Raw genomic sequence first — 27,515 nt, 5'->3', positions numbered from 1 at the left:
AACAGTGTCCTCCCTCGCACTGCCTCCAGATGGAGTCGGCAGTGACCCACGACAGGCAAGAGAGGAGTCGCACCCCCCATGTGGCAGGCCGCCACAGCACCATGTGCTCCAACGAACAGCGACACAAGACCGGACATCACGTCGCCCAGCAAGCAAGAAACACGTCACCAAGTGACTAGTCCAGACAAGCATGTCAGAGCAAAGGCAGAAGTCGGTGCCACGACAGCGCCGCCTCAAGGTCCAAACGCAATGCCCTCGAAGAAGACAAGAAGAGTGACAGCCCTGTCACCCCGAAGACCGGATGAGCACCGGTGGGCTGAACAAACCAATAAAGGGAGAAGACCGAGGACTCACAGCCAGCCAAGAAGCACACCCTGACACACCAGACAGCCACCAACACAGACCGGCATCCCAAGATACAGCCTCACGGATGAACCAAACATAAGCCGCAGCAAGCGCAGTCCACGTCTCATCCCAACGCTTCCCTAGGCGACGGACCAACGTCCCAGGACACAGCCTCACGGATGAACCAAACATAAGCCGCAGCAAGCGCAGTACACGTCTCATCCCAACGCTTCCCCAGGTGAACGTCCGTCCCCGAGCGTCGGCAGTCTGAGTCAGTCGGCACCCCTGCTCCTGTCCGCAGATGCCATGGGCGAAGACCGGTACTGAGCGCCCGCCCTCTCACCGCCTCAAGATGGAGTCGGCAGTGGCCCCACCAAGGCAAGAGAGGAACCAAACACTCTACGTGTCAAGCCGCCAACTAATGTCAACATCAGCAAAGCGGAGGCACATGGCTGCCAAGTCCCCCCGGACATCCCAACACTCCCACCAAGCCACCACCTGTCATCCCAAGTCACCACATGGCTGGCAACCGCCATCATCACCTGCGTCAAACATCGCCACTCCTAGAAGATCGGTGGACTGGAGTCCTGCACCGTCGCCACACCAGCAGACAAAAGAAACCAGAGGCCACCTGTGAACCTGGCATACACCGAAACCGAAGCAGCAAGTGCAAGTCTTGTCCACGACTCATCCACCCGTGGGAGTTGGGCGTTGACTAAGTAACGGCTCCGCAGTGGTCCTGCAGCTGCCACCAGATGGCACACAAGCACCCCTCAGCGCAGCCCTCCTACAGTCCCACAGCAACCCCGACAACGGGCCTCCCCAGGCGGGAGAGTGAGTAGAGACTTTCACCGACAGGTTTCCGGTCACAGCCAAGCCGTTCAACAATGACCGTCAGCCCAGCCACACCTCTGCGAACTCTCCTGTAGGACTCCATCCATCTTTATGACGCAGCCCACTACAATGAACTGTTAGAATCCACCACGGACCATCACGGATGTCAGCAAAGTGGAAACCAGGCAAGGCAGCAAGACATATCCCCGTCAACGAACTGTCGACACGCAGAGGACGTCTCCCAGCCAGCGGTCGTGTCCTGAGGCCCTCAGGTTAAACTACGGATGCCGGCCGAGAAGGTTTCTGCTACAAGCCAAGTCACCAATCCAGGTCTGCTGTCGTCCTGCCACCTGACTCTATAGACTGATGGACCCTGTGGTAACTAGTTAACTGTTTCTTTTATCCCCACAGGTTGGACTAGCATTTTTGTTTGTTCCTCAAATAAAGTTGGGGAGGAATGTAGTATCCTGCGAGACACGTTCTAGTGTCCCACAGGAAGTTGTAACGCCAACCACTCCCTCGAGGGCTGGGCACACTGCACCCTGACACCCATCCATCACGGGTGTCACGAGTGACGTGACCCTGCCAATAAAAGGGCCCGGGTGCATGTGCTCGTGGCCAGTTGAGTACCATGTCACCCTGTGTCCACGTCTCCATGTGCGCCGTAATGCGGGCCTAGCGCCCAACACTACAGAGGCTATCTTGGATCTTCAGGTGTAACTTTCTTCATAGTGCACTGTGCCCTCTGTTTGGAAATCATTGTACAATATTGCTGAAGCCAGGAGCTTGCTACATCTTATGTTAATGAAACGTGTAAAGCGTACGGTTACAAGATTGGTCTCATGGCGCTGAGGGGAAACAGTGGTAATACAAGGGTGCAATACTATTATCCAGGAGAGATACAAGGACATCAGTTAAGAGTAGGCTTGCCTGAATAATTAGGATTTCAATGCTTTCAGGAATTCTAAGTAGCAAGATGTCGATCTTATTTCATTGGGAAAGGCGTTCCAAAGGTTAAGGGAAAAACTGGTTCCACCCTGTCTCCTGAATTTAGGAATAGATATATAATTCCAGTGGGAAGAGCGTAATATGCGCACATGGGAATATTTGTGTAGTTGGGAGGTGATAAAAGAAGGGCTTGAATGTTGAATTTTAAATGCTAAGACCTCTTACTTCATAATTGATTATACTATGGCTATTTTGGATTACAGAGTAGTTTCCTAAAGTTGTCCGACTGAAAATGAACTTTGAACTATTTCTTGTGCATTTATTTGAACTCAAACTTCTGGGTTATATTTTCGGCTTTAATTCTAAGAGTTCCCATGAAAGAATAGAATAGATTTTTATGAGGACCTGGCATATGTATTACATTAATGAACATTATATACCAGTTATTACATATCCAGTCTGTGTATATACTGCTAAGAGTAGCGGACCACAGGATGTTAATGGTGTTTCTTATTTTTCAGTTCTACTAGAAACTATACTCATCCTTCACAAAAGAGTGTGTAATAACACAGCTTGAAGTATGCATTCTAAAAATACCGAGAGGGGGAGGTTTAGTGTATATGTATTTTCCCTTGTGTTTTGCGTTTTGGAATTCCCAGTTAGCTATTGAAGCATAGAGAGTTGGTAATATAGAGATGTTGCCTAGGTATGTCTATCAACATATACAGCTACATTTAGTTTCCAATGACAAGTTACTTAAGATATCTCTATATCTTATAGACATTCACTAAAACCTTCAGACCTCATTGATTAATGAGTAATGAGACAGAGCCGGGGGCCTCATTTATGAAAAGTGACGCATCGCTGCGTGAAAACAGCGATGCGTCACTTTTCACTGCGCTCTCCCTGCGGCATGATTGATACGTCATATTTATAATATGACGCATCATGTCGCAAGGAGTTACAGATACGTCAGTATTTCTGACGTATCTGTAGGCGCAAAAGTGACGCATTGCTGGAGTGTGTCACAAAAGTGACGCATCTCCAGCAATGCTTCCTTTCACATGGGTAAAGCCCCATGTGAAAGGGCTTGCGTCAGTCTTACGCCTGCTGTGAGACAGGCGCAAGATTTTGACGCAAAAGCATCCTAAAAGTGACGCAGTGAAATCTCATAGATTTCACTGCGTTACTATTACGAGGCTTTTTGCGGGTGAACGCCCCCTCTGCATACATTATACCTGACGCAGGTATAATGTAGCGCAGGGGTTTACAAAGTGACGCATCTGCTTAGATGCGTCACTTTGTAAATAGTGCGCATCAGGAGGCATGTTTTACGCCGCCGATGCGTCACAAAAAGTGACGCATCAGAAGCGCAAAACTCGCGCACGGCCTCATAAATGAGGCCCCTGGTGTCCTGTTTCTCTGTTTTGTCTCTTAATTATTCCTATTTCCCAGCTTTTACCACTAGCCCTCATATCTTCATCTACGTAGGGATTGGATCTCAAACACAACATAACTGCAACCTGATATATATTTAATCAAAAGGAAAAGCCAAACAAACAGGTAAATATTTGATCACAGTATATATAACAATTGAATGAAGGTGTTGAAGAAAGTGGTTGCCATGGGTGGTCATACAAATATTTTGTGCACGCGAACATAGATGTAATTTTTCAGTATTTGTGAGGAAATGCTTCTTTCCGTGTGGGGACAACCATTTTTGTGCAGAATTTCATGCTGGTTTTTAGACTCTGCACACTGGGGCAGTGCTGCCCACTGCCCGGCATTTGTGCTCTGACCCCTAAAAAAACATGTATAAATTGGCTAATTCCTGATTGGATTATTTAACTTTTCTGTAAGGCCATAGTATATGTTGCAGAAATGCAGCCATGGCATGAAAAGTTAAATGTCACATGTGGACTGTAGCAATAATGTACCATCCACTAGTGTTACAAAGGAAAACATGACTTCTGGCTAATCATTGCAGCCTGACTGCAGCAGTGTAAAACCTTCAGTGTGACCTGTTAAAATAACTCTTTTCAACAGGTAAAAACCTCTAGTTAAAATATTAGTAAGTCTGATCTCTGTAAGCCTTGTAGTCCACAAGGTAGGGTGCATGGAATTAAAAGTCAGACATGTAAAAAATGAATGCTACCATATCCCTACAGTGACAAGACCTTAAAACCCGTTTTCACTGTTGCAGGCCTTGCTGTCCTATGTAGAAAAACAGAGCGCAGATTAATAAATGAATGAATACAATCTTGTATAGCGCATGGCTACCCCGAGGCATCCCAGCGCTTTTAGACCTAACATCAGGGACAGTACCATTCAGTGAAACAGGAATGTCTTCAGCCGTTTCCTGAAGGTAAGATGGTTAGCTTCAAGCCTGATGTTCTCGGGGAGTTTGTTCCAGAATTTAGCTGCATGGAAGGAGAGCTGGCGACCACTCATGCGTGACCGCTTCACCCTCGGCACTACCAGCAAGTTAAGATGGTTAGATCTCAGAGTTCTGAGAGATTGATGGCGGCGAAACAGAGGACGTAGGATGGCTGGGCCATTATTTGTTATAGATTTATGGGCCATACACATGGTTTTGAACAAGATCCTTTCTTGTATCGGGAGCCAATGAAGAGACCGCAAAGCAGCCTTCGCAGAGCTGCGTCTAGGTACGTCCAAGAGTAGATGAGCTGCACAATTCTGGACATATTGCAGTATTTTAATGGAGCCTGCAGGGGCACCAAGATAGACCGCATTTACGTAGTCCAGTCGGGAGAGAATAAGGGACTGGACTAGCAGGCGTCTGGCCTCGAATGGAAGAAGGACCAAAACCTTCCTGAGGAGCCTGAGCAGACCATAACAGGTCACGGCAACTTTTCTGGCCTGAACTTGAAATCCCAAGGTGGAGTCAAGCCAGACCCCCAGACTCTTAATTTGGTTCTTGGGGGTAGGGGGGGGCCAAGACATTTCGGCCACCATGGATACCGGTTGATGGGGGCCTTGTAACCCAGTAGCATGATGTCGGTTTTTGAACCGTTAAGCTTAAGAAAAGATGCGTCCATCCAGTCTAAAACCTTGGTAAGACAGGGGGCCAGATTATTAATCCCAGAGTCCGAGGCGTCAGCCCTGGCCGGGGAGACAACCAACTGCATATCGTCGGCGTAGGTGACCAATTGAATTCCTCAGGGAAGAACCACATCAGCAAGTGGCCTCATGTAGATGTTAAACATAGTCGGACTGAGTGACGATCCCTTGGGAACGCCATGATGCAGTGGAAGTTGTTTCAACGATAATTCGTCCTCAAAGACCGAGAAGGATCTCCCCGAAAGAAAGGACTGGAGCCATTTGAGGGTCATACCTGTGACTCCCACCTGCCGCAGGCGGTGGATCAAGAGAGGGTGGTTTACTGTGTCGAAGGCTGCGCTAAGGTCCAGCAGGACCACCGCTGCGCAGCCTCTGGCATCCACAATATTCCTAGTCTCCGCTACTACGGCCACTAGTGCCGTAGTAGAGGAGACTAATAATGCTAACTCATGCAACAGGCCAGCTAGAAAAATAATGAAATGCCTATTTTTAACCCGTATTAAAAGTTCGATTCAAAGTGAAGGCAGATATTTAATCGATGTTAAAGAGAAGTCATTTTTAGAATTTATCCCCTTTTCTTGCCTAAACTGTCGGAGGGAAAATTAACAAAAGCCTCTGCCAACTCCCAGCCTGTGCTCAAACCTGGGAATAGGTGTAAAAGAGGTGTAAAATGCCTCCTTGGAACAAAGACCAGGCTGACCTTCGCGGGAATGATGACGCCTCTGAACTCCACAGAATATTATGAGTGTGGACATCCTGTTGATATAATACTCTTGAATATGGTTTGACAGGCCTGTTGAGCCACATGTCACATTTGGGGTGCATTTCTGTTTGGTTACTGAAGGATCCTGCTTTTGTTCTACCAGATATCTGTCCATGGGTTTGCTGTAGGTATAGTGCCTACTTCACACTGGATTTTAGTGTTAGATTTTTTTAGGACACAGGTGATCTCACTATGACACTCTCACACTCCCCCAGCCATCTGAGGCCGAATTCAGTGTGGCTGATGAATATTGCCATCTTGAAAATGCCCTAGCACATTGCATTTTGAGCCTGTAAGTATAACAGGAACTATTGAAAAAGTGGATAGTGTTGCATCTGGAAACGTTTACTCCATTGGATAAGGCAGTACACAGACGTCACCCCCCTCCCACTAGCTCGTGGCATTGAGGTTCCGTGATTTCGAACCAGACTCCATTTTGTTTGAGTTGTTCAAGACGCCATTTTTGTGTTGCCCTCACGTAGGCCGTGGAGGTAACCGAACGAACAAAGTTGCATGGGCCTCATTGTTCATGTATGCATTAACAGGCCCTTTTCTGACTTGTGAGTGAGTGGCAGAGAAACTGACATCTTCACCTGAAACTGACCTCGCAAAACCAATTTCCCTTAAGTTTGATTCTTGTCTAAAATTGCCAATCAATGTTCAGGATATCGCTAACTTTTAGTTCCTTGCACATATCTTATCCTAATCAGCATCTGAACTGTTTCTTTCCTTATGACTTTTCATTACATGCGTAGTGCTTTCAATTATAAATTTGTCCGGCTTGCAAAGATTGAATTTGGGACATTCCTAATAATTAACTTTTGGGTTGGGTTACTGTAAATTGGGTTTTTGTTAATGTGATACTCAGTTAGAAAATGTGTCCTATTGGTCAGAATTTTGTGCAGTGCGTGTGCATTTGTAATGAGCAAAATGTGGATAAATACTGATGTCTTGCTCTATGAAAATTGAACAGTTTCTTGAGTTGTACACCGTGTTGTATTGCTGAGATTACTGTTACTAGCTGCAGCTAATAAATTTGATCTCTGACGCCACCTAGAATATTCCGTGTCTCTGTTTGCCAAGACAGGAGAACCCGAAGACTTGGGGGTGTCCCTGGCGCCGCTGGGTTCTAAGAAAACCCGGTTCTTCAGCATGTATACATGTGCCACCCCAGGGCACACAGTAAGAACACTGCTGGACTTGCATCTGTGACCTGTGAGAAGGACCTAAGGAGGTTGCATACCCGTTCACTTGAAATCCAAGGAAATAAAGATCTCCAAGGGCCATAAGGGTGATCCCCTGATTGGCTCCAAGAACACAAAATAGCTGAAGAGAACTCTCCTGTGGGGAATCTCAGCTGAGCATTGGAAACTGGTAGTGGACTGGACTTTGCTGTTGCCCTTTGCCTGACACAGTTGAGTGTCTATAAGTGCTCTCCCTAAGGTCTGAGCTCCTTAGACGTATACTTCTGTAATTGTTCGGGCACCGAAAGATGTTTTGCTCCAGAGCTTCAAGGGGACCGATTGTGAAAAGTATCTGGCCAGCAGTTCCACTGTGTCAGGTGGAATTTAAGGTTTGTTTTTGCTTGGAGAAGACATTTCCCCACGAAAAACAACAAAGTCCTTATTCAGATTGGGACTTAGAAAGTTTTTCAAACATCCGCACTTCTAGGCCCTCATGCGGCCAATCTACTTGGAGTATCCATTGCGAGCCCCATCACAGTCAGCACCAAACTACGCCTAGGTCCCAGTCTACTGCGATCATAGACTAATATTGCCACTTTGTGCTTTTTTCACTTTACATCTTCAAAAATGCATAACTCTGGTTTCCCTATTGGATTTTTGTTGTTTTTGCGTCATTATGCTTATTAGAATTCTCTCCCTTTTCAAAAACTGGAGTTTCATTTTTATTGTGCTGTGTATTCAACTAGTTTACCTTTTTTAGTATTTCTAAATGCTTCTAACATTATCATTAACTTAAACATGCCTGCTCTGTGCCAAAGCTACCAGTGTTTGAACTCAGGTTTAAGTTACTGCAACCTTTGACTTGACCAAAACAAGTAGTGACTTTCTCGCTTGTGGTGGAATCCAATCCTCCCCAACAGATAAACCACTTTCGCACAGCATTCATAAAGATTTATTTGCTGGCAAAATATTGACAATATGTACAACAAGTATAAACAATTACAACTGTAAAAAGCATTGACAAACCTAAAAGGTCTGGCTCGTATAGAGGAGAATGTGATTATTCGTTGATTGGCGAGTTTATGTGTGTCCGTGATTGGATGGTTGGGTGGATAATATACTGATGAGTCCAGTATCAAGGGTGATTTGCATAAAGGTAGCTCCTGTTTTCTTGTAATGCAGGCGCCCATGCACCTTGGTGCAATGGTGCCAGCATTAGCGCTGGGCTGCCTGAAGAGCACCATCGCTATGAGAGAGCTGAAGTGTGCCATATTTGACTTGATATGACACATTTCCGCTCTCTCCTTTTCACACAATGCAGCGCAGCAAGTGTCCTTGCTGCACAGCATTGCGCAAAAGATTACTAAATGTGGCCGTGTTCCCACTATGAATGGAGTGAGCCTATGTAACTGTGCACAGGCTCTAAACATACCACTGGGCATTTGCAAAATAATAAGTGCCGAGTCCTTAATGAAAGGTATAACACTTTCTTAGGGAAACATTTATCCAAAAATACAAGGTATGAACTGATGGAAAGTTCATTCAGCTGTGAATGGTTGTTCGGATGCCTCGGATTCTCTCATCAAATTTTAATATACATGTGCTTCGAAATGCAAATAGGCCAATTTATATGTACATTTGCTATGCTGTAGCTTCCTTTAAAAGTACTTAAAATTAAAGTATATGCTCCAGTATGTCTCTCCTTTGCATCAATCACAAATACATTTTATATAGGGAATACTCCTCATGATGAGGCGTTGAAAATTGGTTTCTTTACTCAACTATATTATGACTGTTTGCCTCCTGTTATGCTGCAGCAAATGGGCATTTAACAGGCAGGATCCCGTAAACTGCCCATGTGCCTCGTGTTTTGTGCGGCTGGAGGTGTTTGTTAATTCACACTGTAGTAGTACTATTTGTAAGGATGTGCGCAGATGCATCAGTGCTGTTTTGCATCAACAAAAGGCGTTCTTTGGCCACAAACATGTAATATTCTGAATAGCACCCGATTCAAACTAGATCCGCCCAAAAGAATGACACCAACCACAGTATCCCACTTGTTTTTAGTGCTTTCTAATATAAATGAATACCTAGCTAGTAACATTTACCGTGGACTAGCAAAATCAGATCTAAGCCGGACTTGAGCTAAACATTGGACTTTGTCATTTAATGAGTGTTGGGCACAAATGACGCTTGGAGACAATGGTGACGCATGTCACTGTTCTTCGCTTGCATTTAATGGCATGTTAATATATCACACGTATAATCATTGCTTATGTAAATGCATGTATGATGTTATATGTATATTGACTATAAAGAGTGATTTTTATTTTACAGTTAACCATAGTGCGAGTGTGTTCACATTAACTTTGCCGGAGTCATTTAAGACCTCCGTTGAAAGACTCCATATTAAATAAAATGATGTCTTTTTGCTTGCTGTGCATAATCTTTTTTTGTTTTGTTACAGGCACAAAGAGTTACCATGTTATTGTTAGAGTTCTATGTGAAGGTTGTTGCTATAACATTTTTAATGATGTGGACAGTGAATCTCAGCACCTGCGTGAGAAGGGAGCCGATGAAGAAGAATCCTCTTTTGTGTTATATCTCACAAGGCCACTGTGATGGGAAATTCTGTATTGTATTACTCATGAGAAATGGGATGACACCGACTGTTACATCAATGTGTCGTTTTGATTGGTTTCTTCTCTGTGGGAACCATAGAAGTCTACCTTTCTGTTGAATGTTATTGGTCGGACTAGTCTTTTTTTTGCAGGGTCATTCTCCGATTTTTGTCTTCTGTTGTCGAACCAGTTTTTGTTGACATTAGGACTCCATGCATTGTTTCCTGCTAAACAGTAGTAAAGTGCTTGTGCTCTATCCTAAAATTATGGTACAATTAGCATATACCTGATTGGTACATTTAATGTACTTGTATGTCTATAGTAATTAGTACTGCATGAACCCTGGACCTGTAAGTTAAATGCTACAATTGGCAGCAGCACTCTTTGTGCCACCCACTAAAGTAGACTTTTAAAAGATGTCTCAGACCTACCACTGCAGCTTGGAGTGCAGTTTTACTGCAATTTCGACCTGACAAAATTAGCCTTTTGCCAGGCCTAAACCTTCCTTTTTAATACTTATAAGTCATCTTTAAGATAGGCCTTACTGACTCATAGGGCAGGGCGCATTGTATTTAAAAAGCAGGACATGTGTGCTTACGTTTTGCATGCCCCAGCAGTGAAAAATCCCAAAGTCGTTTTTCAGTGTTGTAAGGCCTGTCTCTCCCATTGGCTAACACAGGGTTACCTAATTACATTTAATATGTGCAAACTTTGGATTTGGAACAGATAGAGATCTGCTATTTCACTCCAATGAATTCCAATGTTTACTCTTTAATGGTGAAGTCGGATTTTAAGTTACATTTCTGAAAAAGCCACTTTTAGAAAGTTGCCATTTTTTGTCCCAACCATTTGGACCTTCTGTCAGTGTCCTAGGTCACATGAATGTGAATTGCTCTGCTAATAGGGTTTGTATAGAGGTTCCAGACATTAACACGAAGGGGTCTTAGGTGTGAGCAGAATGGTCCATCCTGACAGGATGACTAGGGAATGGATGTATTCAGTCTTACTAACAATTTAAAGGGCTTTGCCTCCTGTACACACCAAGGAACCTGATATCAGGCCTACCCTGTCTTTAGTCAGTCCAGTTTGGGAGCCTTGGCAAGGGAACAGGAAGAAGTTTCCAGATGTGTTGGTAGGACAGGGAGTCATCCCCACACAAAGGCTGGCAACAGGTATAAATATTGGACCTCCAGAGCCACTCATCCGAACATGCCTGGATCTGTGTACGTAGTAGTAGGAGGACTTCCCTACTGCTCGAAATACGGCCTTGCTGTCTGAGAAGGACCTGCTTGTCTTCAACCTAGGCTAACAAAAGAGACTCCAAGGCCTGACCTCCTCTGGAAACTACAGGGACACAACAAGCTTCAGAGGCTTTTCTGTGCCTGCTGCAACTAGACCTGCTTGGACCTGCAACTGGCCCTGCTTGAGTCCTGCTGGTCTTTGCTAGAGTGAGTCTCTGATCCCCAAGAGGTGGCTCTCCAGGTCCTGGACCCTTGGTTATCATAAGAGTATACTCCTCTAGAAGAAAAGGTGAAAATCGTGAAATGTTGGCTCCTCTTGACCCAGAGCGGTCTTGTTCATGCCAAGACTCTGCTGCTCAAGATAAGCACCAATGCAAGACTCAGATGAGACCTGCTCTGTGCATCAACAATGACCTCCAGCAACAACCATCAACGTGAGATCAGTAGCAACAGCCTGCAACAACCATCAAAACGAAGCTACAGCAATGACCATCCGTGATGCTCAGCAGCTCCTTGCGGCCTTCTTGAGCTTTGAAGGTAACTCTTCAGCTGGACTAACCTGGTTCCTTTACCTGACTCATGCTGCATTGTGGTTGACCAGCTCTTGTGACTTCCCCTGGACTAGCATGACCAGATGAAGACAAGTCGCTGTTGTGCGTTTAGGCACTATTTTCACAACAAAGTAAAACTGAATATCTCTTGTTCTACTGAATGGATTTTTGTCATTCTGGTATCATTTTATTTATTAAAATCTACTCTATTATTCTACATTGGTTTGACGTTTTTCTTGTGCAGTGCTTACACTTGATTACTGTTTGTGTGTTCCACAAATATTTTACACATTGCCTCCAAGTTAAGTCTGATCTCTTACTGCCAAGCTACCAGGGGGTTAAGCGCAAGTTATTTAGTGGCTTTTTGTGATTGACTCTGAAAAGGACTCAGTTGTTGGTTGAGTGGGGCTTCCACCCCCTCAACCAAAACCTCAATTTTGTACATTCAATAAACTTAAACATCACTATAGACTGAGCAACTTGAAAATACCTACTGCATCCAAATACAACTACTTTGGGGTATGTATCATGAGTAACAGTGAGTCTAATGCACACATCTCTTTCATAGAAGAAAAGGCTAAGGCACTGACATGCCATGTATAAACTCTGTGCCAATCTGTACAGTCCAACTACCGAGGCAATCCGGAAGGTAGTCAGAGCCAAACTACTGTCTTCAATCTCCTATGCTTGCAGGCCAGGTCGCTCTACTACTGACGCACAGCTCCACCAGTGTGTCAGCCCCTCACTACAGCTTCGAGCGTGAGTTTGCTCCTGCTTCACCCCCTGCTCGTTCAACCTGCCACTGTGCCCTTGGTCAGCATCGTTTTTGCCTTAATTTGACAGTACTTTGCTTTCTGTCCTGTATTTATTGTTAACGTTTTTGTGCCTCTATTCCTTGCCCCACCTCCCCCCTTTTCTCTTCTGTATCCCGCTTCCTGCCACTGTCCCCCTGCGGCCCCACCCCCTCGCCGCGACACTCCCATCACCCAGCTGCTCCTCCCTCCCTCCCCACCTTAAATGGCGGCTGCTGGCGCGCCAGAGGCACGACAGATGCAATCCCGTCTGCGCCCGTCCGTGCCTGGACCGTGCCTAGCGCCAGAACCCCTGGACCCCATGTACGCCACGACACCAGACTCCAATACGACGCCAACATCCTCCACACTCTCAACACCGGCCGATTCCACCGCTGTTTCCAGGCCGCCCGGAAACGCACCCACGGACCCTTCTCCTGCCACACCTGCAACTTCACCTGCGACAGAACCACTAAACCTCCAAGGACCGGATCCAACCACCTTTGCTGGATACTCCTCAACACCCGCTCCGAACGCAAACACGCCATCGAGCTCTGGGACCTGCTTGACACTTCTGCCCCAGACGTGGCCTTCTTGACCGAGACCTGGTGGAACGACTCCTCAGCACCCGACTTCGCAACAGCCATCCCGGACGGCTACAAAATCACCCGCAGGGATCGCGCCAGCGGAATTGGAGGAGGCATAGCCATCATCCACAAATCCACCCTCCTGGCCTATACCCACGCAGATGACACCCTCAACACCGCCGAACACCTACACTTCCGGATCCACACCGACCCCAACACTACCCTCAGAGGAACACTCGTCTACAGACACCCTGGACCCCGGGCTCTGTTCAGCGACTCCATCGCCGACCTCGCCAGCACCCACACATTCGCCTCCACGGACTACATCCTCCTCGGGGACCTGAACTTCCACCTCGAGAACAAAAACAACGCCAACACCGCCACCCTAATCGACAACCTTGCAAACTGCGGCCCCAGACAACTCGCCACCGAACCAACCCACGCCGCAGGCCAACGCATGACCCCATCTTCTCCACAAGCACCCACGTCGCCTTCAACAACACCAATGAACCCCACTGGACCGACCACCGCTGCATCCATTTTACCTCCAAGAAACAAACCAAACACCACCGCACCCAAAAACTGCCTCGCCGCTGCTGGGGCAAAGTCACCAAGGACGAGCTGACCAACCCCCTAGCCCAGAACCCACCCACTGACCCCACCAACCCAGACACCACCACCCATAACCTCAGACAGTGGATTGACGAGTGCGCCAACACTATCGCCCCGCTCAAGAAACACTCCAGCAGCCACTCCAGCAAGAAAGCCTCCTGGTTCACCGAAGAGGTCCAGACCTCCAAACGTACATGCCGGAAACTGGAGAAGAAATGGCTCCACGACCGCACACCGGACAACCAGGTATCCCACAAGGACGCCACCCGCAGACATCACCAACTCATCAGAACAGCCAAGAGATCTTCCTTCAAAACCCGCCTGGAGAACAACGCACACAACATCAATAAGCTATTCAGCATAGTGAAGGAACTCTCAAACCCCAGCACCAACACCAACGATATCCTGCCCTTGCAAGAGCTGTGCGACTCACTGGCCACCTTCTTCCATCGCGAGATCACTGACATCCACGACAGCTTCAACACCTCGACCGCCCCGACTCCGGTAGCTCCCACCCCGAACACCACCTGCACCAACCAGCTGACCTCCTGGTCCCACGTCAACGACGACGAGACACGCAAGGTAATGAACTTCATCCACTCAGTATCGCTATCAGACCCCTGCCCACACCACATATTCAATAAAGCTGACACAACCATCGCACCCCAACTACGGAAGGTCATCAACATCTCCTTCGAGACAGCGACGCTCCCGGAAAGCTGGAAGCACGCCGAAATCAACGCCCTCCTCAAGAAGCCCTAGGCGGACCCCCAAGGACCTCAAGAACTTCCAGCCCATCTCCCTGCTCCCTTTCCCGGCAAAGGTTATAGAGAAAATCGCCAACATGCAACTAATCCGCCACCTTGAGGACAACAACATCTTAGACCCATCCCAGTCCGGTTTTAGACGGAACAACAGCACCGAGACAGCCCTCATCGCCGCCACAGATGACATCAGATGCCAACTAGACAATGACGAAACATCAGCCCTCATCCTCCTGGGCCTGTCAGCCGCCTTCGACGACACAGTCTGCCACCGCACACAGAGGACACGCCTCCAAGAAGCCGGAATCCAGGAGGCGGCCTTGGACTAGACCGCGTCCTTCCTCTCCGGCAGAACACAGAGAGTCCGCCTCCCACCCTTCCGTTCTGAAGCCACCGACATCATCTGCGGCGTACCCCAGAGCTCATCCCTCAGCCCGAACCTGTTCAACGTCTACATGGCCCCCCTCGCACAAGTGGCCCTACAAGATGACCTCAACATCATCTCCTATACAGACGACACCCAGCTCATCCTCTCCCTCGCTAAGGACCCGCACACTGCCAAAATTAACCTTCACGAGGGAATGAAGGCCGTCGCCAAGTAGATGAGGAGCAGCCGTCTGAAACTGAACTCGGACAAGACGGAGGTCCTCATCCTCGGCCCCACCCCTCTGCCTTTAGCGACTCCTGGTGGCCGACCACATTGGGAACAACACCAACACCTACGGACCACGCACGCATCCTAGGATTCATCCTCGACTCCTCCCTCTCCATGTCGAAGCAGGTCAACTCCATCTCCTCCTCCTGCTACAACACCCTCTGCATGCTCCGCAGGATCTACAAGTGGATCCCGACCGAAAACAGAAGAACGGTGACCCAGGCCCTTGTCAGCAGAAGGCTGGACTACGGCAACGCACTCTACGCAGGAATCCCGGCAAAACACCTACGACGGCTGCAGCGCATCCAAAACGCCTCCACCCGCCTGGTCCTCAACATCCCTCGTTTCAGCCACATCACCCCCCACCTGAGAGACCTGCACTGGCTCCCCGTCAACAAGAGTATCACCTTCAAGCTCCTCACCCACACACACAAGGCACTCCACAACACCGGACCAGCCTACCTGAACAGCAGACTCAGCTTCTACACCCCTGCCCGCCATCTCCGCTCCGTCAACCTCGCCCTCGCCGCCGTCCCACGCATCCAACGAACAACCTCCGGTGGCAGATCCTTCTCCTTCCTTCCCGCCAAGACCTGGAACACCCTCCCTACCCTTCTGCGGCCGACCCAAGACCTGCTCAATTTCAGAAGACTCCTCAAGACCTGGCTCTTCGAGCAGTAGTAGCACCCCCTCTCCCAGCGCCTTGAGACCCTCACGGGTGAGTAGTGAGCTTTACAAGTTATTATTGATGGTCAAATTGCCTTTCCTGGAGCCCTGGCAAACATTATAAAGTTGGTGCATTGTTGCACCTAGAAACGTATCTTTCAAATTCCTTCACGCGCCCGCAATGCTTTGGTATGACCTGAGATTAGCCTAAACAATCAAACCTTTGAAAATTGGGCATCTATAATTCGGTCCTACCACGGAATTTGTGCCGCACCTTCCTACACCGTGAAAGAAATTCTGAAGGGAATCTTTATAAATGGTAAAAAAGTCTTGGTCAGACTACTTAGTGGTTGCCTGCTCCAAACTGAACCCAGACATGGCGAATTGGGAAAATTGTATACACCAACTACTGTCACTAAAAACTGCACTGAAAAAACAAGCACGGCTCCTCTACAGACCTCTGCTGTATCGAAACCTCTGCTAGCAACTTCCAGGTCATTGTGAGCTCTTACAGTGACAAACTATGACAGCCTTACTACTTAAACTGTGCAAAGAATAAACCAATTTTAGAGCAGATTCTGATTGCCAGACTCATGGTTTTGCCAATAAGGGATATAAATGCCCGCTGGAAATTCCTGGCAAATATTGGTCCCTGCAGACTGTGCCATCTTGATGAGGAATCCCTGGTCCTTTTTATCTGCATTTGCACGAATTAGTTGACCACACGCCGCACTTAAATAACGCTGCTTTTCTAAAATACGGCACACGTACTTGTATTAAGGTGATGGGACTTCTTTTTAACCTGGTAAAACCAATGAAACTCGCAAGGTTTGCCAAGTGTGCTGGACAGCGTTTAAGTGAAAGGAAAGCCCAGGGATTTAAATTTAACATTGATGAAACCAAAGTAACCCATTTTAACGATTGATAGATGTTTTTACAGTTTTATATGCTTTCATGCAATGCTTCTTTTGTAACAATTTTCATTAATTGAAACAAATAACATTTTACTGCAATCTTCAGTTGGACTTAGAGCGGAGGAGCATTGATTTGCCTGGCTCTGCAAGAGATTTGGGGAAGACATGCCTGGCGCTCCTTTCAGGGCCTCCCTTGTGATAGAGCTCAGCTGAGATAAGAGAATAGTACACATCTCTCTCGCAAAGAAACAAAACCCGTCTCCTGTCGTCTGTCAGTTCTTTGTAAATCCGCGGATAAAGCCGCAGATATGCTCTCATTCTGGGCTGTCAGGTGCACATTAGGTTTCTGACAGCATCGTTCCCAGGGATGCCTCGTCTTCCGCCTCAGGATGTTAGTAGCCACTTACACTTTTGTTTCATTTTCTTTTTAGTATTCAGCCTTCATCGCTCCTTCGAAAAGCATCTTGTAGTTCAGTGTTTGAGCACTCGCAGAGCTGAAAGGTATTTAAATGCTATAATGAATCCTTATAATTAAATTTACTTGTTTTAATCAAGGATGTAAAAAAGTCGTTCTTTTTCCCTCGCGAACCCTCCGCTGGGGGCCGCGGCACTGTCAGTGCGAAGAATGGCGCGACTTGTACACATTGTAATGTCTGCTCCCGTCCTTTGATAACGCCGACTCGCAGCGAGTCACGGCGTTGAACGAACATGAGCAACAGACGCAAGACACATTTAAATGACCAGAATGCCAGCCTGGTGGCACTGCTGCTGCGCCCAGCACTACAGGGTGATATCCCACTCAGAGAAAATGAGATCTGTGCCGTCCTTGTCTTAACTTTGGTATCACGTTGGTTTTAAAGCAAAACCGCGGAAACAAATCACACCAATTGCAACATGCAAAATCGTTGTTTCTGCTGACAGGTCTTCAGACTAAGAACACCTGATGTTATTATTCTAGCACTGATTAATGTTCCGCTAGAAGCCGTGGGTTCTGATTATGAAATTAAACTATTCTTTTTTTTCTCTGTGCTTTAGGGCACCAAGTAAAATGCATGCGATCCCAAAATGTAATTTAACGTAATTGACTTGAAAGATGCGCTACGCCAAACAGCAACATCATGGAAGAAATTCTTGATTTAATCTCAGTCACAAGAGCTCGCTTGCGACTCAATTCAGTCTATCGTTTTTGCACCCCTAGTAGAACTCTAAATCAGACCAGCCATATGCAGATCAGTCTTAGCTGCGCGCCAATAGGAACCGCCAAGTCTGAAATGCCAAGTCAGAGCCCCTCCTGATCAGAGATGTTATAAGGTAGGTGCAAAGTGGGCTCTAGGCCAGGGCCCCGGGCTTTCTGGGGGGCCCCTGACAGAGCCAGCTCTGTTCTGCAGTCTTGCCCTGATGGCCTTCAATAATTCTTACACAGATTAGTTTAAATATAGTTTTGCCTTTTTTCAAATGTGGGTGATATGTGAGTGTCTATTACAGACATTCTGTAGAGAAATGTTGTGTTTATGTAACATGCAAAAGCCAGAAAAAAAAAGTTTAAGATCAAATTAGAACCATACATATGAGAAATAGGGGAGGGTCACAGAAATTATTTGCAGTAATATTAGAGAGCAGCTGGTTACAATATTGAAAACACACATCACTATCCATAAATATTACATGTAAAAATAATTCGAATTTGACAAGTGTGCATGTGCACTATCAGTGACCCGGCCAAAGAGGGCGTGAAAGAGCTGAAATTGGACCATAAATTAAAAACTGTTCCTAACAGGGGCCCCCAAAATATGCTTGGCCCACGGCCTCTAAAATCCCTAAAACAGGGTCAGATTGATAACCCAGGCACTCGAGAAATGGCAGAAGGGCCGCTAGCTGAGCTCTAGCTGTGGGCTGCTTTTTTGGGCAGCAGCCTGGGGGCTGTGTGTGCTGTTAGGAGCAGAGTTTTGCGGAAAGACAATACACAAATGTGGGCCACTTTTTTTTTGTGTGCCCGGGCCGATTTTTTATCCTAATCCAACCTCGCATTAAGATGTCTCTCTGCTGATGGGAACGCAAGCATGCCTGCTGTGACACATAAATAAATAGATGTGCATTGATGTGCCTTTCTGTCACTCAGTCATGAACTCAGGAGAAATTGATTAATTGATTAGCTAGAAAAAGGAGCTGGTACCCACAAACCACTAGGAGATTCTCTCCTTACTTACTGGTATCAGTAGAAAGAGCTCTGCTCACCCCCAATACAGTCTTTTAGTTATGAGTTATGAGGCTGAATCATTTAAACACCTATTAAATGTAACAAAAAATGTTAGCGTCTCCCCCTTACCACGAGGACATAAATACCCAACAGTTTGCCCGGAATCCTGTTTGCAACATTGAAGCAGTAAAACAAAGGTCGAAGACAGACTGCCCAGGAGAGAGAGGATGAGAAGGAAGAACAGGGGCAAGTGTAATGACGAATACCAATAAATTATCAAACCATTATTGCTTCGTCACTTTTCCTTATCATAAATCATAAAGACATGAGAATATAACAAGCTGTACCATGAGGGAGCAACAACCATTGGGAGTCACCCATGAATCATGCACAACTCTTGAATCCCGCTGGTGGACTGGTGCCACTTCCAAGAGACTGCCAGTGCCTAGGAAGTCAGTATGGCATGGCTGGGCCCTGACATTCTTCTTTATCCACAACTTAGTGTCTAAGAAAGACTATCAAATGTGTGTTTTCTCTGAGGCCATGAATCCACCTTCCAACAGCAGGGCAATTCACCAAAAGGCTGAAATTAAAATGAAACTTGCTGGGCCCCATGAGTTCACCAGCCCACCTTCTTCCAGGAGTGATGATGAATACACTATGTCCTTAGACCAAGTGGGGAAGCCTACGTGAAATGTCCACTCCAAATGTGAGCAAGAAACCAATCAATGACATAAATGCCATAATGACTGAGGCCAAATCACTGCACTGTCTCTGAAAAGGTAGAACGAATGCCTGTGTCTCCAAATGCCATGATGGAACTGAATCCACCAGGAGAACTCAAGGCAAAACATGCCCCTCTCAAGGACAACTGTGGAGCTGTGTAAATTCCACTGAACCCTAACAGGAGTATAATAACACATAATGGAATATATAATCAGCCACAAGAGGATCAGCACCTGCTGAATAACAGCATGGGGACATTTCACAAAACCAGATCCGTTGGGAAGGAAACTGGAACTCTAGCAAAAGCAAACATTGAGTACAGAATAGAAATTACAGTTCCCAACATGGCACTGAATAAAAAGAAGGACTATGATGGCAGACATGAAAATAGGAAGCGATAAAAAGCAATCCTAGACCTAGTAAGATAGTGGTAGGAGTATGAGGACACAAATGCGTATATCCTGAAGAAAGGATACAGTCTGGTGCACATTGCAGCAAGAAACTGCTTACATCGAGCACAGAGACATATACAAATGTGCAACCTAGCACAGAGGGCCTAGTTAAGCGAGGGCAATACTGTGCAAAATGTCAGCACATATCTCAAATTATTGCGTAGTAAAAGGTTTAATTGGGATCATTTACTTTGCCACTCTAATGCAGTAATCAATATGCACATTGAAGGTACCCACATGTATGGCTATTAAGAAGGTACATTAAATGACCCATTGAAGGAGCGTGAGGAAAAGGGGACACTGAGCTCCACTTCCAAAACTGCTCCTCAGTGTCTGATGCCTGAATGATTAAGAGTCAACAGTCACAAGATTCCTGTAAAAGAAACAGCGTGCAATGGAGTTCTTTTTTTTTTCAAAAAACCGTGATTGTCAATAACATATTAATGCCTTTTAAATCATAATATATAAGTGAAATAAAGAAGACAGATAAAGAAGGACATCCATGCTTACCAGTGGAAGATTGTAGCTTGTTTACTGCTAATCCTTGCAGGAAACGCTTTGTAAAAAACCTCCATTGATGACTACCCAAGTCAACATGCCTTAAGGTACAACCTTTGCGGTCTCAGAACAGTCCACCATGCCAGCGCCCCGCTCCAGGACTGTCAATGTCAACTGTCAACCACCTGCCAGATTACGTGTTGTTTTGTTGTCTGGTGGGCAGTCGACTCGGCGGTCCCACGGTAGTGCATTTCAAAAGGCAGCGCAATGGGAGCGCCCCTGACTGATCGGAAAGGAAGAGCATCACAGAGATAAGAGAACATACAGAAAAACATGTATCTCAGAAGAACCAAACTTTCTCTGGCCACATAAAGGAAAGGATCAAAGAAAATATACCACAACTGGCAGAACAGCATGACCTATCTAGATTGGAGACCATGCAGGGCAACATGTGTTGCAGACCAATAAGTGGACTGACAACTGTGGGGAAACAAGGGTTCTTGCCACGTTCAAACACCACACCAAATAGGTACATGGGCTTCTTACCATAAGAAGACTAGCCTTACGGGGACTAGGCCTACCACAACTTTACATCTAGTTGAATGTTTAATTTCAAATCTGTAAGGTCAGTGTGCATTTATAGCACAGTACAGAAAGCTGAGCAAGTGATATATTAATGAATATAAAAGGAATTCATATCTAAGGATTACAGGTTCCAAAACATCAAGTAGAAGCCCAGTGCCTGTTTGAGGACAGTCATACTTATTGAACTCAATGTATGGTCATTTAAAAAAAAAGAAAAGAGAGCCAAACCTCTGGGTAGTTGCTGCAGAAGTAATTTATTATAGGGTTATTAGCTGAGAAATATTACATCCTATATCAGTAGGAATGGATACACATTTAGCAAGGCAGACTTACCCTGCATTTCCAGTAAACCTCTCAATATTCTCCAATCCTAAAATTCTCCAGGGATAACCTGAAAGGAAACAAGAGGATTTCCAAGCCTTGAACCTCCAGCTAGCTCTTTCACCCACCCTCTGAGACTCAAGCCTCCTATGCTCCTAGAATCCCACTTCTCTGGTGAGGGTAACGTGAAAGAAAAGAACAGTGTTTCAAAGTCCCGGTCCTCCCTCAAGCTCCTCCATCCTGTTATGCTGAGTGAACCAACTTTATAGGAAAAATCCTTGACTTTTCTCTGCTTCACATTTTCACTGCCTGTCAAGTCATTGAAAAGGATTCCCCAGCATGGAGCACAGAGACTGCATCCACGGATTCTGAGATGCTACTGGGGAATATTCCTTCAGACCCTATCACAGTTATGTTATTCAAACTCTTGATAGCATCTCTCAACTTTTAGGCTGTACAGCGGGCTAGTAAATCACTTATACGCATTCGGCCATTGTACATGTCCAAGTTTGTTTTGGAAACGGGGACAGTGGTTACTGTTCTACATCATGGGTAGGACTTGAACTGAAAGTATCCCACAAAATCATTTGAATGCAAGGGTATAGAGAATTGAGCAGTGTCCCCCGTTTTCAGTGCCTTTGCTAAGCATGGGAGCTGGGAAACTGGTCAACAGATGAGGATCATGTCAGTGTCTGTATTTTCTTCGAAGAGGTTGACTGCAGCATGCTTCTGTTTCAAGCACTCTCCAGTAGAAAGCATGGTAATGACAAGACTGGCAACGATGGAAGGTCAATGCACAGAGGATAAGAGTTTTGATTTTCAGATTACAGAAATCCACAGGGGGATGAGTTTTAGGATTTGTGTTTGGATTGGGACAAACCCTAGTGACATTTATTGTCATACCATCTTCATATATAGGGTGTTGATGTTTGCTCAGGTGCACTGTTTGCTCCCAGTCAATCAATTTTGGTATGCTAATATGCCTTGAGGACTTCGTCTATCTTTTAAAAAACGAATTGCTTGGGACTGCCAGGAAACAATAAAGACCTACAGGTTGTTTGCCCAAGGGCAATGCTACTAATCCTGCTTGAAGATTTCTTTTAAACTGAACCATGTAGCGTCTTTCCCATGTTGCAATGCAGACATGGTAATCTCAGAGTACTAATTATGCTGCTTAAATCACAGAAGGCATATGTTGGTGCCAGGCAAGATAACTTGGTTGCACACTGACCATTTCAACTTGTAGTTCCAATTTAGCACAGCACCTGATTGATTTGTCATGTCAGTCTATGGGGTGATAAGCATCGATTGGAGAGTAAGCCACATTGATTAGAAGCAAAACAAAGACTGGTATGTCGATTTCAGCTGAGCAATTTTGTTCATGCTCCTATCTATAGGCTGTTAGCCCAATGTGAGGGGTTTCCCCATTCAATCTCACTCTTGGTAGGTGACCTGAAACTTGAGGATGCCAAGCTAATAAAGTGTATAAGATTTCCCTCTAGTTGATCCAGCCCCTCTTAAAATAGTCCTACAACTGAAGGAGTAGTGGGTGAGAGGTGTTTTTTAACTAACTGAATGATTCCTATCAAGGAGCATGTTAAAAGTACTTTGCATTGGAGCAACGCCTCAAAAAGTGAGGCAAACACAAAGTGTAGATAATGTATTTACTTTCCAACTCAAAACTTATTTTTCACTTGAAAACAGCCCTTAAAAAAAGCAAATACCGTTTTGAACTACTTTGCATTACTTTGGGGGTGATTACGATGGCGGAAGGCCCATCACAGCCAGCTGTCCAGTGGCAGGCCCTCCACCATCTGACAGCAATTACCCCCTGCCAAATTCCGATTGCGGGGGAAATTGCTTTTGGGCCGCAGTGATCGCAAAGACCGCCCGCCATGCTTCCGCCACAGGCAATTGTACCGATTGCCTGGTGGAGCGGTCAGCATCTGTAAAATGGTGGCGGTGCCTAGCAGGCACCGTCCACCAAATGACAATGTTGGCTGTAGCCCGCCTTTCCATGGCAGTGAAACCGCCATGGTAAGGCGGGCGGGGATTGGTTTCACGGGCCCCCCTTGTGTTGGGGGGAGGTGGTGGTGCACTGGGGAGGTACCATCATTTTCCTGCACTAAGTGGCAGGCACCACGTGGTGCTGGCCACGTAGTGCAGGGAAATGCACAACATGATGTTTTAGCATTGCAGCGGGTGCTGTAGCCAACAGCACCCACCGCAATGTTAACCTAGCATGATGTGACCACCAAGGTGGCGGTCGCATCATAATACATGGTGCGGGACCACCGCCTTACTGGTCTCAGGCACCACTATGATGCCGCCATCGTACTCACCCCCTTTGCAACAAGGGCGACGCCCCATGGGTGGTTCATGGGTATTCCCATACTACCATCCATGGATTAACAATGGTGGACAAAAATAGCACCTCCTCGAGGCAGGCATTAGCAAGGAGAAATGTTTTTATTCTCCAACTTTTTACACATTGTATACCCTATGGGAAAGTTTTAACACCTTCGTTGCTCATGACGAGCTCAGCTCGCCATGAGGCACAGTGGCGCTGTGCTCAGGACGAGCTCAGCTCGTCATGACCAACGCGACGCTCCCACACGGGGATAATTCCCCTGCTGTGCTGAGCGTTCTAAAGAAACGGGTGTGGTCATGACGAGCTCAGCTCGTCATGAGCACAGCGCCACTGTGCTGCGTGACGAGCCGAGCTCGTCACGAGCACCGCGGTGCTACACGCAGCCCCCTCCCCCCCGCACCACTGGGGAATTAGCCCCACGGCAAAGGGGTTAAAGCTTGCCTAAGTATAGTACTTTTACTGGACGGATACTCTTCTACTACAAAACCTACACTATACATCCTCCTTTTTAAGACAACCTCCTTTCCCAGTTCTTTTGCATCCCACTGTTACTGTTAGAATTTTCAGGATATGAGAGGAGAGAGCCATGTGAACTTTTAGGTCATGTACATGTCTGGTCCTGTTTTGGGAAGAGCCCTGTGGCACAGGCTTAATGATTTGAAGAGCATTCTTTGTGAGATAGGCAGCCAGTGAAGTTGTCTGATATACCAAGAAATGGGAGAGCTTCTCTTAAATCCCAGGATTGGAATGGGCAGCTACATATCACACAACATGTAATTTGTGAATCATGTATTTTCGAAGGCTGTTCAATAAATCATTGTGATGATCAACTACGGAAAATAGCATGTTTTGGGTCAGCTTTGTTTCTGGATGACGAGAGTAGAAAAGGAAAGAATGTTCCGGCAACCCTTAATATGCCATTATATGTTATTACAAGGGTCTTGATGTGCTCCTCAAAATACAGGTTTAGATCAAAAAAGATTCTCACATTTTTTGCCTGTTATGAAAGGGTGTGAAAAGGTCCCAAATGTTACAGGCACCAATCCTTTGTCATTTCATTTGCATTCCCAAAAATAATGACTTCAGATTTTTCATTTCATCCACTCTGTTACCTCTTTAAAACATGATCGCAATCTCCTGTCTAATCCCGACCCTGGACAAAGCTGAATATGGAGGCCTGGAAAACGACTCTTCATAATTCCAGCACTTACCATATCGTTTCTGATCCCATAAACAATTTGAAGTTGAATAAATGGATGCCATCAACTTTAGACAACCTTATGCCTACCAATCTTGTACAACCTAAAATAGAAACACCCACTTCCCCATAGTATACTAAAACATTAAAATCTGTCAAAAGTAGTTTGTAAAAACTTGAAAGATGACTGATGGAGGGAACAACATAATCTACAATGCCACAAATTAGTGTAAATCGAACTCAGGGGCCGATTATGATAGCGGATAACCCGCATCCCCTGGGCCGGCGGAAGCCACCGCCGGCCCGGAGGATGTGGATTATCCGCTGCGGGCTGGAAAAAGACCCCCCGCCAGATTAGGATGGCTGGGGGATATCTTTTCCGTCCGCAGCTTTCCCGCCGCTGTCGCCTTCCGACCGCGGCGAAAAAGCTATAACATGGCTGGCGGTGTCTGTCAGACACCGCCAGGCATATTAGGATGTCGGCAGTCCTATGCCTTTCCACAGTGGCATTTCCGCCGTGGAAAGGCATACAGTCTTTTCTTTGGGGGCCCATTGCGGGCCCCCAGGGGTGAAGGGGGGGTGGCGGTGCACATGGGGGTATCTATGGTACCCCCCTGCCTTTGCATGCACGAAGCGGCAGGCACCGCGCGGTGGCTGCCGCTTTGTGCATGCAAATGTACTGCTTTCATTTTTAACATTGTGGCGGGTGCTGCTTCAAACAGCACCCGCCGCAATGTTAAAAATACAGGATGTGACCGCCAGGGTGGCGGTCACATCCTAATTTGCACGGAGGGACCGCCGCTGCCCCTGCGGATGGTCCCTCCACCTCTGGGGTGGCGGACGGACGCAGGTCCGCCCGCCATCCTAATAGGGCCCTCAGTCAGTAAATCAAAAGTTGAATATTACCATACATGCTTTCTAACCTAAAAAAATCCTGCATGTAAGATGTTTATTGTATATAAATCCATGGCACAGCCTTCTATAGAAGGTAATCAAATTGTGCCATGCTAAGAGTTATGCAATAGTCCCTCTGACTTCTTTTATGATAAGATCGCAAAGTTACCTAGAAGTTTATAATATGGAAAATAATAACAATTAATGATGTCATGGCATCATATTGGTCACCCTTTGATAATATTACTGTAGAGAAAACTACAGCTTAGTTCAGTCCTTAGCTACAGCATCTCCATTTGACATATCTTCATTGCAGCAACTAAACAAAGTTGCAAGCTTTGTTGCACTTTCTTTACAGTCTGGAATTGTTCCAATCACTTGGAAACGCGCATTAATCACTCCATTATTGAAGAAGTTTACAATGGGGAGTGTGGCAATGATTCAGTCAAAGGTATCTTAGTAACAGAGTTATCCTTTCTGCCACTTGTTCATAGAGTGACGAGAAATTGATTATGGTGAAAGGGCAAATACAGTGTACAAACTCCATTAAATAGAACCCAAAACCACTACTGTCCAACCTAAGAATTACGTACTGGCATCAGTGCAAAAAGTGCTTCTCACCCTAAACTCAGTCTTTAGGTTTGAGAGTGAGTCATTGTAACACCTATTCAATTCAACAAAAAAGGTAGCTCTTCCCCCTTTCTATGAGGACATATATACCTGATAGTTCACCCGCAATCTTCTTTGCAATACAGAAGCATTAGAACAAAGGGCGAAGTGAGACTGCACAGGAGGGAGAGTGGCAAGCATTGGAACAGTAAGATGAGAAGTAAGAACAGGACTCAGTGTAATGAAGGTTATCAATAAGCAATCAAACCATTATTGCTTTGCCCATCTTCCTTATCATATCTCATGATGACATACGAATATGACAACAAGCTGTACCATGTTGTGAGCAACAACCATTTGCAAGTCATCCACGAATCATGCAAAACTCTTGAATTCTGCTGGTGTACTGGGTCCAAAAGATCACTTAAGAAGTCAGCATAGCATTTGTGTCAATATCTGGGCCCTGGCATGCTTCTTCATCCACAACTCAGCGCCTCAGTGTCTAAGTAAAGCTATTGCTTTTACTTTTACTTTGAGACCATGAAACCGGCTTCCAACTTCTAAACAATGCTTGTTGAGGGAGCGATCATTGATAAGTGCACAGCTTATTATATTATGCTGATTTGAGGGCTCTGCCTAAGAGTTGATGTGGTCTTCCACTAGGGAGGGTGTAACCTATCTCAGGATTATAATTATCCTTCACCAAAAAAGGTAAGGGTGACTGTGTGATCTGGTTTAAGGAACAGAAAATAATTAAAGAAAAACTTCCCAAAGACAGTAAGGTGTGGTACAGCTTGTCAGGGCACAACAGCATTCAAAAATAAGTTTTCCACTAACCTTATGAAAAATTTTACCATTGTTTCTGACCCCCAGCCCAGTTGAGGCATGGAAGGGTGCAGACGGGCTTACCTTTGGCATGCCATCGGCATGCCTGCTGTGCGCGTCCTCTGTACAGATGCCCCACACCCAAATTTAGATGCTTATTACTGGTGAACCTCTAGATGGCAGGAAGGCTCACCTGAGATGTTGGCCAAGGCGGGGGTAAAAGACAGGGCATTTGAGGTCACACTGAGTGAAAAGAATCTGGAAAGAAAAATACTTGACCGG

Source organism: Lissotriton helveticus, chromosome 2_1 (assembly GCF_964261635.1).
Source record: "Lissotriton helveticus chromosome 2_1, aLisHel1.1, whole genome shotgun sequence".
NCBI lineage: Eukaryota > Metazoa > Chordata > Amphibia > Caudata > Salamandridae > Lissotriton > Lissotriton helveticus.
This window is presented reverse-complemented; position numbering follows the sequence as displayed.